Source organism: Pristiophorus japonicus, chromosome 5 (assembly GCF_044704955.1).
Source record: "Pristiophorus japonicus isolate sPriJap1 chromosome 5, sPriJap1.hap1, whole genome shotgun sequence".
Lineage (NCBI taxonomy): Eukaryota > Metazoa > Chordata > Chondrichthyes > Pristiophoridae > Pristiophorus > Pristiophorus japonicus.
In genome coordinates, this window is record NC_091981.1 from 126565076 (window position 1) to 126574406 (window position 9331).

The 9331-nt window shown below is 47.6% G+C and overlaps 1 protein-coding gene across 5 annotated transcripts in view; it reads right to left on the reverse strand.

Moving 5' to 3' along the window:
• The window catches only part of LOC139264446 (protein PALS2-like), a 194959-nt gene extending 193205 nt beyond the window's left edge, over positions 1 to 1754 (reverse strand). For all 5 annotated transcript variants that reach the window (XM_070880926.1, XM_070880929.1, XM_070880931.1 and 2 more), the window contains exon 1: positions 1490 to 1754. The gene's annotated coding sequence lies outside the window, so the exon portion shown is untranslated. The remainder of the gene's footprint in view (positions 1 to 1489) is intronic.
• Between the last annotated feature and the right edge of the window lie 7577 nt (positions 1755 to 9331).

Genomic DNA, 9331 nt, shown 5'->3' on the forward strand with positions numbered 1-9331 from the left:
CCTGCCCCTCATCCAAAAAAGCCTTTAAAAATATAAAAAGGAACAACCCTATTTCTAAATCTGAAACTGAGCCTGCTCCTGCACACAACTCAAACCTGTCTTTCATAGATAAGTGACACTGTCAATAAAACACACCGCCACTTTAACTCATCAAACCTGATTATCAGCAAAAAAGGACAAAATTCCTACAATCCCAGTTACAAATAATTTTCATGCAGTGCAGGCAAAGTTCTGGAACACCAAACTTTCAACTAGAATATAGAAGTTCAAATTAGAGCTTCATCTTCAGTCATATTTTGACTTTTCTTAAAAATGGCCTGTCCAGGCTTTTGACTTTACCAATGCACGCCATGGAGTGATGAGGGCCACCTATATAAAGTTTAAATCTATGTTCCCATTAATTTGTATATATCTGCAGCTGCCGGCACCAATAAATGCAGGTGTTATGATTCAGGATTTATCCGATAAGAAAACTTTTTCAAAAGCCACTCAGTTCCAAAAATTCCAATAGGTCAAACCAACAAAGAAATAAGTGCAAATACAACTGAGCTGCCTGGGTTTATGGGCTCGACAGTAATTTGACTATTGTAAAGTATCGAATTACCGATTTAAGTATTCGAGTTAAACGGCCATTTAAAAGCTAAAGCGAATTTTCTTCCTGACATTCTCCCAAATGCAACAGGGCAGGAACATCCACCATGCTACACCACGGATTACTAACAAAACAGTTCGAGACATTTCCGAGTTCAGAAGAAATGTTGCTCTCTCTCTGAACAGCTTACACCATCACACATCAACAGCAAAATCTGTAAAATGCTCTTCACTAAAACTAGAAAGCAATCATAATACAGATGGCCACCCGCAAAAGAACTATGTGGTTTTTGGATCATATTTTAGTTACATCCCTAAATGCTATTTACTGGTGAAATCAGTAGTACACGTTAGTCACACTAGTAATGGCACAACCTGACTACATCATATAATGCGTCGGGAAGTATAAAGGCGGGCAAGACAAACTAACGTTAGCTTTCGTCCAATCCCCCCACCACATCCCCAACCCAATACACACACACACACAGATTTACACATATTCGGATTATACCGAGCGCAATCTATTTCCTGAATTAGGAAGCCCGCCTAGGAACTGCTACACACGCCCCCTCCACTGCCCTAGTGACGGACACGAGTATTACTAATTGTGCATTGCATACAATGATTGTAAGACGATTAAAGAATGTATACTCCAGAATGGGATAGCAGTTTAAACATATTCGACCAAATCCACGCTTCAGAATGCCCAGACGTTTCCCCAGAGTATTGTTGCAAACTTTCACATCAGAAGCACGGGCTTATTGCAGTTGCTACAATTTTCCATTTAATTAAAAAAAACACCTCTTACATTAAAACTTTAAAATACAAACAAAATTAGAAGGGATAAATTAAATTAAGGCTTAGCTGGGAGGGAATCACAAGTCTGTAAAGCACCAACCTGTGAGTAAGCGTGTCCCTGTCTGGGAGCGCGCGCGGCGTGGAGCGTGTGTGGAGCCCGGAGCCGGAGCCCGGAGCACGCGCCGGCAGCCAGACAATGGGTAAGTGGGTGGGTGGGTGAACGCGAGCCTCACACAGCCCGGCCGCCAGATCCCGCTCGGAGCTCCGGCTTCCTTTGACAGAAGATGGCGAGTAGACAGCAGCAGTACCGGCACTGGAGCGCAGCGTCACGTGTTGGTACCGACGCTCCGGCTTCTACGCAGCCAGCATGGAGAGAGACCGAGAGGGAGGGGGAGGAAAGCGAGGACAGAGGCAATCCGCATGCGTCAAAATGCACCCCAGCAAAACCAGAGCAGCTGCTGAGTGCGTTGGGTTGACTTCGTGAAGTGACCTACGCCATTGTCAAAGATGAACGTAGCTCCTGATGTTTGCCTGAAATGTAATAATTCCCATCCATTATCAAATTCCGTTAATGTTTCACTTTTGCTGACAGCTCTTGTACAAAAAGCGGATTTGCAAGTGGGTCACTTCGCAACGGCTTCCCGCTGATATTGAAGGTCTCCTATCCTGTAATGAGAGAGCGGAGAATTATAGTGTGGAGTGGAACTCTGCTTAAATTATAGTGCGGAATGGAACTTTGCTTTGATCGAACTGAGTGAAAGGATAGAGCGTCTGGGACGTGATTGGTTAAACAAAAGGTGGCAATTGATTGGTGGAAACATTTCCAACCATGTTCATTGTCGAGTGAATCAACTTGACACTGTTGGAATCGGGGAAGCAAGTCTAATTTACTAGTTAATTTAGTTTAAAATGGGCTTTGGCCCGGTAAAATTACAAGTTACATAGAAATTGCTAGGCAAGAAAAAGACCAAGGTCCATCTAGCTCACTTTCCAGCTCACTTGTATGATACATGAATAAAGTTCTTAACTTAATCTATAATAGACCCAGAAACGAGGCAAAGTAAACACCCAGTGGTGGAAATCTTTGGAAACAGATCCAAAGTCACCTGTCAACAGACCCAAATACGTTACCATAGAGCACATCTCAAATTACTCACTGTATTCAAAATTAATTAATTGAATTTGATTGAATCAAGACTGCCTGCTTCCACTGTATCCCTAGGGAGCCTGTTAAATTTGAGGGCCTCGGCTTCAAACACTCTTTTCCTCAGGCAGCCGAAGGCTGCGTTGGCGCACTGGAGGCAGTGTTGAATCTTCTCATCAATGTCTGCTTATGTTGATAAGAGGCTCCCGAGGTATGGGAAATGGTCCACATTGTCCAGGGCCGCGCCGTGGATCTTGATGACTGGGGGCCAGTGCACTGCAGCGAGGACAGGCTGGTAAAGGACCTTTGTCTTATGGATGTTTAGCTTTTGTATGCCTCAGTAAATACGTCAACAATGTCCTGGAGTTCAGCCTCATGAGTGTACGCAGGCGCAGGCTTCATCTGCGTACTCTAGCTCGACGACAGAGGTTGGGGTGATTTTGGACCTGGCCCGGAGACAGCGAAGGTTGAACAGCTTCCCACTGGTTCTGTAGTTTAGTTCCACTCCAGTGGGAAATTTACCACCAAGCTCATGGTCTACAGGGCTGTAGTAATATCCGCCCTCCTGTATGGCTCAGCGACATGGACCATGAATAGTAGACACCGCAAGTCGCTGGAGAAATACCACCAACGATGCCTCCGCAAGATCCCACAAATTCCCTGGCAGAACAGACACACTAACATTAGCGTCCAGCATTGAAGTACTGACTACACTTGATCAGCTCCGCTGGGCGAGCCACGTCGTTCGCATGTCAGACACGAGAATCCCGAAACAAGCGCTCTACTCGGAATTCCTTCATGGCAAACGAGCCAAAGGTGGACAGAGAAAATGTTACAAGGACACCCTCAAAGCCTCCCTGGTAAAGTGCAGCATCCCCACCAACTTTTGGGAGTCCCTGGACGAAGACCCCCCTGGGTGGAGGTGGATGATCTGGGAGGGTGCTAAGCACGTCGAGACTAGTCGGTGAGTGCATGCAGAAGACAAGCGCAGGCTGCGGCAGGAACGTGTGGCATACCTGTCCCACCCTCTCTTACCCTCAACGACTGTCTGTCCCACCTGTGGCAGGGACTAAGGACTCATTCTAAGAGTGGAAGCAAGTCTTCCTCGATTCCGAGGGACTGCCTATGATAATGAGGGAGCCTGTTCCATAGATTTACTACTCGCTGAAATTGTTTCCACAGATTAATTTTGAATTTACCCCCCTTCAAGTGCAGACTGTGGCCTCTAGTTCTACTATTCTGGACAAGATGAAACAGATTGTCATGGTCTACATTATCTAGTCTCTATAAAATTCTATATATCACATCTTAACAAAGTGTATGGGCCAAGATAAAAAGTATATGTGCCAACCATCCACATTTGGTAGTGTTTTTGAGGCCATATTTGCAGATGAAAATTGAAGTGAAGCAGCCCACCAGAGTTAATCAATATAAAGCAGCGAGAGCAGAGACCCAGCCAAACAATCTGAATAAGTGATGTAAAAATCAGCACAGAATGAGAGGAACAGCAGAATAAAATAGGAAATAACAAAATAACTGATCAAAATAAAACAGAATGATAAAAAAACAAGGATCGTGTTAAGTTGACATATTATAAACAATATCAGGCAGGACAGGATTTATTGCCAAATTAAGAATTCTATACACTAATGAATGTAGCACAAGAAATAACACATCAGAAGTGCAAATTCAGTTAACAGGATATGAATTAACAGCTATCACTGAGACCTGGCTACAAACAGGGCATGACTGGGAGATAAATATTCCAGGTTATAAGGTCTTTGGAAAGGATAGGGGAAAAGAGGAGGAGTAGGAATATTGATAAGGTATACTATTACAGCATTAAAAAGAGGGGATATCAGTAAGGGTGAGCAGGCAGTAGAAATGCTATGAGTAGAATTGAGGAATTAAAAAAAATACAAGACTTTGGGGAAAGTTGTTATAGACCTTCAGATAGCAGTGATAAAGAAGCAGGACACATAATACAAAGATCAGAGAAGCTTATTACAAAAACAGAGTTATTAAAATGGGAGACTTTCATTTTTACAGATTGGGGAAACAGAACAACATGAGTTCCAAAGGCATCAAATCTCTTGTATATTCAAGACAGTTTTCTGGAACAATATCATCTTGAACCAGCAAGAGAACATCTTAGATTTAGTAATGAGTAATGAGCCTGATCTAGTCATTAATCTCTTCTTCTTAGGCAGTTTCTCGGAGTCGAAGATGACTTGCTTCCACACTTATAGGAGTTCCCAGGTGACTGATAAGTTGAATGCGGGACCTACAGTCTCTGTCACAGGTGGGGCAGACGGTGTTTCAGGGGACGGGTGGGTGAGGTGCTTGGGTTGTCGTACACTTCTTCCACTGTTTGCACTTGGCTTCCGCTGGCTCCTTGCGAAGAGACTTGAGGTGTTCGGCACTTTTCCGGCTGCTTCTCCTCCACTTTGGGCGGTCTTGGGCCAAGGATTCCCAGATGTCAGTGGGGATGTTGCACTTTTTCAAGGAGGCTTTGAGGGTATCCTTGAAACGTTTCCTCTGCCCACCAGGGGCTCGCTTGCAGTATTGGAGCTCCGAGTAGAGCACTTGTTTTGGGAGTCTTGTATCGGGCCTGTCCAGCGGAGCTGATCGAGCATGGTCAATGCTTTGATGCTGGGGATGTTGGCCTGAGCGAGAACACTGACGGTGGCGCGCCTATCCTATCAATGGATTTGCAGGATCTTGCGGAAGCAGCGTTGGTGGTACTTCTCAAGTGCTTTGAAGTGCCTGCTGTACATGGTCCTTGTTACTGAAGCACATAAGAGGGCGGGTATCACTACTGATCTGAAGACCATGAGCTTGGTGCCAGGTTTGAGGTCCTGGACTTCAAACACTCTCTTCCTCAGGTGACCGCAGGCTGCTCTGGCACACTAAAGGCATTGTTGGACTTCGTCATCAATGTCTACCCTCAATGACAGTAGGCTCCTGAGATATGGAAAATGGTCCACGTTGTGGATTTTGATAATCAGGGGGCAGTACTGTGTGGCGGGACCGGTTGGTAGAGGACCTTTGTCTTACGGATGTTTAGTGTAAGGCCCACACTCTCATACGCTTCATTGAAGATGTTGACGATGGATTGGAGTTTGACCGCCGAGTGTGCACAGACGCAAGCGTCGTCTGCATACTGTCATTCAATGACAGAGGATGGTACAACCTTGGATCTGGACTGGAGGCAATGGCGGTTGAACAATTTCCCATTTGTTCTGTAGATTAGCTCCATTCCAGCAAGGTGCTTACTGAGAGTGAGATTGAGCACTGCAGCAACGGAGATCGAGAAGAGCATGGTGCGATGACACAGCTTTGCTTGACCCTGGTCCGACCCCAGTCAATAATCTAATGGTAACGGAACAATCTAACAGTAACTGTAATGTCCTTACTCAATGGCACAAAACCCACACGAGGCACATTCTATGGACAAGGTCACTCTATGACCTGAACCTTTATTCACAGGACCAAGAAGTGATGACCCTGCATGGGACCTCCCTTTATATACCTGGATGACCACGTAAAGAGTGTCACCCACAAGTTCACCCCCTGTGGTCAAGGTGTGCATTGCTTAAGTATATACAGTATTGCAGTGGTGTTACATAGAGGTTACATACATGACATCACCTCCCCCAAAAGTCTTATTGGGATCATAGGTTAAGTCTTTCAGGTGGTCTACGCTCCCTCGTGGAGCGCCGCAGTTGGGGCTCTGGTTGTTGAGCCTTGGCGTGAGTATCTGTCACCTGTGGTGATTCCGGCCTGTCCGGGCTGACCGCCGGCACTGTGCATGCTGCTGAATGTTCTTGTTACTCGTTCACTGGCAGTGGTGTGAGCACCATCTCATGATCTTCCTCGGGTTCCTCAGTGTCCATGCTGAATCTTTTTTTTTACTTGGTCCAGATGCTTACGGCATATCTGCCCATTGTTAAATTTAACCATGATGAACCTGTTCCCCTGTTTGTCTATTACAGTAACCTCAAGCCATTTGGGCCCCACGGCGTGATTGAGGACAAATACGGGGTCATTTATTTCTATACATCTCCCCCTTGAATTTCGGTCATGGTACTCGTTTTGGGACTGGCGCTTGCCCTCAACTATGTCGGTCAGGACTGGGTGAATGAGGGACAACCGAGTTTTGAGTGTTCGTTTCATAAGTAGCGGGACCCCCGTGAGCGAGTGCGGTCGGGATCTATAGGCCAGCAGGAGGCGCGATAGGCGGCATTGAAGGGAGGGTCCTTGAATCCTGAGCATACCTTGCTTAATGATTTGGACCGCTTGTTCCGCCTGGCCAATGGAGGCCGGCTTGAACGGTGCTGTCCTGACATGGTTGATGCCATTGCCCGACATGAACTCCCGGAATTCGTAGCTCGTGAAACTGGGTCATTATCGCTAACAAGGATGTCCGGCAAGCCGTGGGTTGCAAAGACCGCACGTAGACACTCCACAGTGGTGGATGTCGTGCACGAATTCAAAATGATGCGCTCGATCCATTTCGAGTACGCATCTACCACAATGAGAAACATTTTTCCCATGAACGGGTCCGCATAGTCCACATGAATACGTGACCATGGCCTGGTTGCCCAGGGCCACGGGCTGTGCGGGACCTCCCTGGGGGCATTACCCAGCTGGGCACACGTCGTGCACCTGCGAACACAGTGTTCCAGGTCTGAATCAATTCCCGGCCACCAAACATGTGACCGGGCAATGGCCTTCATCAGCACGATGCCTGGATGATCGCTGTGGAGTTCCCTGATGAATGCCTCCCTGCCCCTCTGGGGCATGACTACCCGGCTGCCCCATAGTAGGCAGTCGGCTTGGATGGAGAGCTCATCCATCCGCCTGTGAAACAGTCTGACCTCCTCAGGGCATGCTCCGTGTGCGGGCGCCCAATCCCCAGTCAGGACACTTTTCTTAATCAGGGATAGGAGGGGATCTCTGTTGGTCCAGATTTTGATCTGGTGGGCTGTGATGGGGGAGCCTGTGCTGTCAAAGGCATCAACGGCCATGACCATCTCAGCACTTTGTTCCGCTGCCCCCTCGTTGCTGGTCAGTGGAAGCCTGCTGAGCGTGTCAGCGCAATTTTCGGTGCCAGGCCGGTGCCGGATGGAGTAGTCATAAGCAGCCAGCGTGAGAGCCCATCGCTGTATGCGAGCTGACGCATTGGCATTGACAGCCTTGCTGTCTGACAACAGGGATGTTAACGGCTTGTGGTCCGTTTCTAATTCGAACCTCCTGCCAAAAAAGTACTGATTCATTTTTTTTCACGCCATAGGCACATGCGAGTGCCTCCTTCTCAACCATCCCATATCCCCGTTCTGCTTGAGAGAGCGACCTGGAAGCATAAGCCAGAGGTTGTAGTTGGCCCTCAGCGTTACTCTGCAACACGCACCCAACCCCATAGGACGATGCATCACATGTCAGAACCAATTTCTTACAGAGGTCGTACAGGGTCAATAACTTATTTGAACAAAGTAGGTTCCGCGCCGATTGAAAGCCTGTTCTTGACAGTCCCCCCAAAACAATCACAACCCTTATGCAGGAGCACGTGAAGCGGCTCCAACAATGTGCTTAAGTTCAGCAGAAAGTTCCCGAAATAGTTCAAGAGTCCCAGAAATGAACGCCGGGCGTGGGCGCTCGTCGAATCGCCTCTGTTTTGGATTCGGTGGGCCGAATCCCATCTGCAGCAACCCTCCTGCCCATGAACTCAACCTCAGGAGCCAAAAACACACATTTAGACTTCTTGAGTCGCAGGCCTATCTGGTCCAGTCAGCGTAGCACCTCCTCCAGGTTGTGGAGGTGTACCTCGGTGTCACGACCCATGATGAGGATGTCGTCCTGAAATATGATTGTTCCAGGAATGGATTTGAGCAGGCTTTCCATGTTTCTTTGAAAAATCGCGGCCGCTGATCGAATGCCAAACGGGCACCTGTTATAAACGAACAGTCCCTTGTGCATAGTGATGGTGATCAGTAGTTTAGATTCGTCAGCCAGTTCTTGGGCCATGTAGGCTGAAGTGAGATACAACTTGGTAAACAGCTTGCTGCCTCCCAGCGTGGCGAAAAGATCCTCCACTCTCGGGAGCGGGTATTGGTCTTGTAGGGGCACCCGATTGATAGTGGCCTTGTAGTCGCCACAGATCCTGACAGAACCATCCGCTTTTAGGACGGGAACGATGGGGCTCGCCCAGTCACTGAATGCCCTCTGTCAGCAAACGGTCCAATTCGCTCTCAATTTTCTCTCGCATCACATATGGCACTGCTCTGGCTTTGTGGTGCATTGGTCTGGCGTCCGGGGTGATGCGTATCACTACTTTGGTACCTTTGAACGTCCCGACGCCAGGTTGGAATCGTGACTCAAATTATTGTAGGACTTGTGAGCATGAACTTCGCTCCACAGATGACATTGCACGCACATCCCCCCATTTCCTGTTCATCTCAGCTAACCAGCTCCTTCCCAACAGTGCGGGACCATTGCCCGGGACAATGCAGAGCGGCAGCCGGTTCACTGATCCATTGTGTGTGACCGGCAACATTGCACTGCCTAGTACTGGAATGATTTCTTTGGTATACGTCCGTAATTGTGTCTCAATGCGTTCTAGTTTGGGTCTACTGGCTTTGCGTGGCCATAGCTTTTCGGATTGTTGATCGCTCATGAGTGACTGGCTGGCCCCCGTGTCCAGCTCCATGCGTACAGGGATGCCGTTTAATAAAACCTTCATCATCATTGGTGGCGTTTTGGTATATGAGCTGTGAATGTTTGCCATATGAACCTGCT